The sequence below is a fragment of the Varanus komodoensis genome, unplaced genomic scaffold (genome assembly GCF_004798865.1).
Source record: "Varanus komodoensis strain SLA01 unplaced genomic scaffold, ASM479886v1 scaffold1, whole genome shotgun sequence".
NCBI classification, from domain to species: Eukaryota; Metazoa; Chordata; class Lepidosauria; order Squamata; family Varanidae; genus Varanus; species Varanus komodoensis.
Window position 1 is genome coordinate 27,726,976 of NW_025335268.1, and position 6,117 is coordinate 27,733,092.

The following is a 6,117-nucleotide window of genomic DNA, read 5'->3' on the forward strand; positions in this document are numbered from 1 at the left end:
TAATTTTTTGGCTGCAGTCACTGTGGTGATGTTGGAGCCCAAGAAAATAAAATCTGTCACTACCCCCATTTCTTCCCCGTCTATTTTCCGGGAAGTGATAGGATCAGATGCCATGCTCTTAGTTTTCTTAATGCTGAGTTTCAAGCCAACTTTTGCACTCTTCTCTTTCTCCCTCATCAAGAGGCTCTTTAATTCCTCTTCACTTTCTGCCATTAGAGTGGTATTCTCTGCATATCTGAGGTTGTTGATATTTCTCCCGGCAATCTTAATTCCAGCTTGTGAAGGTGGTGCTGTGCAAGTGTACTGAAATTCAAGGTTGGGGAAGGATGTGCTAGGTAAACTGCTTTTTAAAAAATGTGCTTAATGCTTTTTATCTTGAAGGAAAAGCAACTGAGTGACCACTATTGCCAAAGTGTCAGGATGCACCAAATGGAACTGAGTTGGCTGTTCACATTTTCTCTCTAACTCTCCCTATGGACCCCCGTTTTTCCTGCAACAGTACCCAACCAGGGATGAGCAAAACTAAGGGTCAATTTCAGGGTAACCACAGCATGACAAAGCCAACCACTACCTTTTCTAGTGTAGACCTGGACAGAGGAAGCTGAGCAATGCAAAAGATTTTCTTGCTTCTTTGCTTCCAGGTCCTCTTCTCATGGCTAGAGCTCTGGAGAGGTTGTCAGCCTGGGTTGTTTTATTATTCCTTGCCCCAGGACAGGAGATGAGTGGAAAGACTGACATGAGAGCCAGTGTGGTGTAGTGGTTAAGAGTGTGGGTCTGGGACTCAGGAGGTCTGGGTTCTAGTCCTCACTCAGCCATGGAGCCAGCTGGGTGACTTTGGTCCTGTCACAGACTGCTTCACGGGGTGGTTGTGAGGATGAGATTGAGAGGAGAATTATGTAAGCTGCCTTGAGTTCCTTGAAAGGAAAAAAGGCAGGATATAAACATAATACATAAATTAAATAAAAATCAAATGCTACTTACAGTTTAATTAGATCAACATCTGCTTTTCCTTCAAAATAAAAGTAGTAGTGCAACATGTGCCTTTTAAGTGTGCCCTGGTTCACTGTATCAGTGTAAGAAATCACAGTGTCTCCTTTCTAAAGACAGGTGCTGACTTAAAATGTTTGCATTCATCATTTTTATTTCTCATAAAGCTCAGAATTGATAAAACTGGCGTTTTGAGATTTATTCATTTTTAAAGTTGCTTTCCCAGAAATGCAAAATTAGAAATAAAGTATCTCCTGGGGTGGGGGAAGCTTCTTCGCTGTGAACTTAAGATTCATTTTAATTCATAATACTGGTGAACACAGGGCACTTCTAGGCAATATGGACTGGCCAGTGGTGGGGATGGCAATAGGTGTAAAGAAATACTGTTTTGTGTGTATTTTTTAAAAACACCATCAGCACCAGCTACCCACATATAAGCTAGCATACTTTTCCTGAAATCAGAATCCTAATTTTTTGATGGTTTTGCTGTGTTATCAGAATAGGTTTTGAAGGTAAAAGGGTTCATCATCAGAGAAAAAAATGACAATTTTATATTAATGCAATGTAAAAACTTCAGTGAAGGAGATATGGGCTGGAGGCTCTCTTATGCTACAACTCTTTCAAATAATCATATCCCGCAAAAGTGCCCTTGAGGAGTAAATGAGCCAGTTTCCCCCACTGGCCCTCAGAACAGGACGGGCAGGGTCCCATAGAAAAATAAAAATAAAGTTAGGGTGTTGTTGAGGAGGAAAAATAAACCAACAATTGTTTTTGCAGTATATGGGTAAGAGGTTTTGACTTACTTTGCTCATGTGAGCTGGACTCCACTAATGAATCAGAGGTCTCTGGGGAGACGCCAATGCTACCGTCTGGTCCAAAATTGTTGGAGGAATTTCAATTATTGCGGCCCGATGATGTGGACAAGGTACTTGGACGAGTACGTCCACCACTTGCCTATTGGATCCTTGCCCGTCTTGGTTAATAAATAACTCCAAGCACGGGATTGGGACCTGGATCTTGGAAGTGGTTAACGCTTCTCTGAGGGAAGGTCGAGTGCCTGCCCCTTTAAAGGAGGCGGTAATACGACCGGTCCTGAAGAAAGCATCACTGGATCCAGAGATGGCCACTAACTATAGACCTGTGGCCAACATCCCGTTTCTGGGCAAGGTGTTGGAGCAAGTGGTGGCGGGACAACTCCAAGCACTCTTGGATGAAACTGATTATCTGGATCCTTTTCAGTCTGTCTTCAGACCCGGGTACAGTACTGAATCTGCCTTGGTCGCCCTGTACGATGACCTGTGCAGGGAGAAGGACAGGGGGAGTGCATCCCTGTTGGTTCTTCTGGACCTCTTGGCAGCTTTCGATACCATCGACCATGGTATCCTTCTGGATAGGCTAGCGGGATTGGGGGTTGGAGGCACTGCTTTGCAATGGTTCCGCTCCTATCTCAACGGTCGATTCCAGAAGGTAGTGCTGGGGGACCATGTCTCTGCGTCATGGCAGCTATGCCATGGAGTACCACAGGGCTCCATTCTATCCCCTCTGCTATTTAACATCTATATGAAACCGCTGGGAGAGGTCATCAGGAGGTGTGGGCTGCGGAATCATCAATACGCTGATGATACCCAGCTTTACCTCTCGTTCTCCACTAATCCAGGTGAGGCAGCGGCTGTGCTGAACCGGTGCTTGGCCGAGGTAATGGAATGGATGAGGGCCAATAAACTGAAACTCAACCCAGACAAGACGGAGGTCCTGTTGGTGGGCGGATCGGGCTTCGGAGAGGGTGGAGTTGACCTGGTCCTGAATGGTACAACACTCCCTCTTAGGGATAAGGTCCGCAGCTTAGGAGTACTCCTCGACCCGGAGCTTTCTTTGGAAGCTCAGGTGACAGCGGTGGTGAAGAGCGCCTTCCTTCAGCTTCGGCTGATTAATCAGCTGCGTCCCTACCTGGAGTTCGACTGCCTGGCGACAGTGACACACGCGCTGGTGACTTCCCGCCTAGACTTCTGTAATGCGCTTTACGTGGGGCTTCCCCTGAAGACGGTCCGAACACTTCAATTGGTGCAAAATAGAGCTGCCAGGTTGCTGACGGGGACGGGGCGTTATGCTCACATGACTCCAGTCCTCCGTCAGCTTCACTGGCTGCCCATTGAAGTCCGGGCCCAATTCAAGGTGTTGATTATGACCTATAAAGCCCTAAACGGCTTGGGTCCGGGCTATCTGAACGAGCGCTTACGTCCGTATATGCCCGACCACCCTTTGAGATCTGCGGGAGAGTCCCTTCCCCGGGAACCCTCCATGAAAGAAATTAGGAGAGTAAATACTCGGAGGAGGGCTTTCTCTGCGGTGTCGCCCAGCCTATGGAATTCACTCCCCAAAGAGGTCCGCCTGGCACCGTCGTTACTGGTTTTTCGGCGCCAGGTAAAGACCTTTTTATTTAAACATCATTTTAATTGTTAAAAAATATGATCTGGCCAGGGCAACTTCTTCTTCCTTCTCTTTTCTCCTCCTATATTATTTATTTACTTATTTTATACTGATAATTTTAATTTTATATTATTATGTTTCTAACTCAATGTATTTTTTGTATTTTTGTATTTAATGGTAATTTATTATGTGCTATTGTATTTCAATGTATTTTATTGTGTTGTAAGCCGCCCCGAGGCTTCGGCAAGGGGCGGCATAGAAATGTTATAATCATCATCATCATCATCATCATCATCATACTTCTCCCTTTTCTCAATCCTGACAATAGTATGCAAAATGGAAAGCAACATTTAAGCTATCCATTCAGTTACATGGTTCACTGTAAGGACAGACTGGAAAGAAGGGTTATAATTGGGGTATTAGAACTACAGAGAGAAGCCAGCACTTGGACAAAATTTGAAATAAATCTTGCCCAGTCTTATGCAAGATTAAATGAATCTCAAATTCAGTGGGGCTTAATTCTACATTAGTGGGTAGGATTCCAGCCCAACTGACACATTTACTTGGAAGGAATCCTTTGGAACAAAATTCCGACTTACTTAGAACATGGACAGGTTCAGACTGTGTGGTTCATTTTTGATAATGAGTGTGTTGTTTCAGTGGGAATGCCCCATCAGCACATTAGTTGGCAATTGGCAATAGAACCTTGTAAGCCACCTTGGAAGAGGAAAAATGGCAGGGCATGAATGTAATGCCACAATAAATAATAATTCAGTGGGAGTGCTCAGTGAATGCACTGCTGATATATAGACACAGGAGAACTGACATTATCTGTTTTTAGCCTTACAGTTGTCATGATAAACACTGGAATGTGAACCCCAATGGAAAGTATTCAAGACTCCTGCAATTACATGCATATGGGAGTTTACAAAATGTGTGTGTGATTGTACAGTAGACGATTAGATCTAGAGCGTAACACACTTCCCTGGAAGTGTTAATAAACATTACCAAGCAAATGCACTAGGATCACTGGATGGGAAAAATGTGGAAACCATCCCTATGCTTTGGAGAGCTCTGTTGCAATCTCTAAATTTCATGTAGCCCATTTGGCAGTGTTTGATTTAGAGCAGGCACACCCAGGCTCAAGGAACTTGGCTTTTTGGTAGGCCAGGACAAGCCGATCTCTGCTTTTCAGGAACAATTTGCAATTTGATACTTGGATCCTGTCCAGGTTGATGTTAATATTTTATTTCAAACAAAGCCCAGACTTCTCTCCCCCAACCCCCAGTCTCTTGGCATATGCACTGATATTACAAATATGGTGTTGAATTTCAACTGAGGTTATGCTTCATAACTAGAAATCCAATAGGGATATCATTCTCAGCTCTGACTTTATGGTGGGGAAGACTTACCTGTTGAATACAAAATTAAAAATGTACTAAGTCTTTTTAAAACACTGTGCCAGTGCAAAAAGTACTTAATTTCCAAATATGATTGCCAGTTTTTCTTTATAGGGCACAGAAGTCTTTCCTTCTGTAATATTTTGCACCACATGTTGCTTGTTTTCTACTTATTGGTGTAGCAGATATAAGTAACAATACACTGTACCAGAAATGCTTTCAACATTTAAAACCAAATAGGCAAACATTCAACAGGTACAATTGCCCAATGTATCTTCCTGTACAATGAAAGAGCACAGAATGCTACCTACATAATTTGGACTTTATATTCCTCTCTGTGTAAACAGGAATCGGAAGTCCTATTTGAGAGCAAATGCCCATTGGTCTTGCTACAGTAGTATTTTTATGCTTCCCTTGAGATAATAGACTTTTAAATTCAAATGAGAATTGATGCTGAAGCTTGATATTGGTAGCTCCAAGCATGTGGAAAAGAACGAAGTCAAAATATGGCAACTCCCCCAGCTTAAAATAGTTGTATTGTTACATTGTTATACTGTCATAATATATGGTGAACTAAAGATTCCTCTGAAAGCAAGTCTTTTCTCACTAGGAAGATTACACTGGAGACAATGTTGACTGGCTTTTTCTCTCTCTCTTACAGGGCAGTATCCTATTTGACACTGCTGCTAATATAAATTATGTCGCAGTGGTGTAAGTGATGCAATGGCAATGCTGGTGAGGAGCCAGAGTTCTCGGAAAGGATATTGTGCATCCTTGTAAGCAAAGGGGTACTGATTTCAGTGTGCTGTTTGCACATTCAGCTATTGATCCAGAACTAATTTCTGAAGAACGTGCACATTAAGATGCTGCCCATTTTTGTTTACAAAAATTCTAGACTCATTTGGCTTTAAACCTCTGAACAAGTACAGAGTGCCATTTCAATGGGAAAATGCCTTTTCAAAACCCGATCAGAGGGTTCTACAGAGGTCCTTTTGTGTCGAGAATCATGCAGCCTGCTATCAATGTGCCTGGCTGTTTTATGGAGGCCTCTCAGGGCTTCTCATGCCACTGATCATTTCCTTTGTATCTTTAGTGCTTTACCTATGGCTATAATCATCTATGCATGATTTTTTGAAGACTTGTGAGGAAGCACATGCAGAAACAGCAGTTTTGTGCCACATAAACAGAGTTTTGGATAGCTGTGAGTTACCATAACAGAACTCAGAGGATAGCTTCTTGAACGTGGGGCTACATTCTGGCAAAGTTTTCCTACATGGTGGCAGAAACAGCAGCATACACTCAA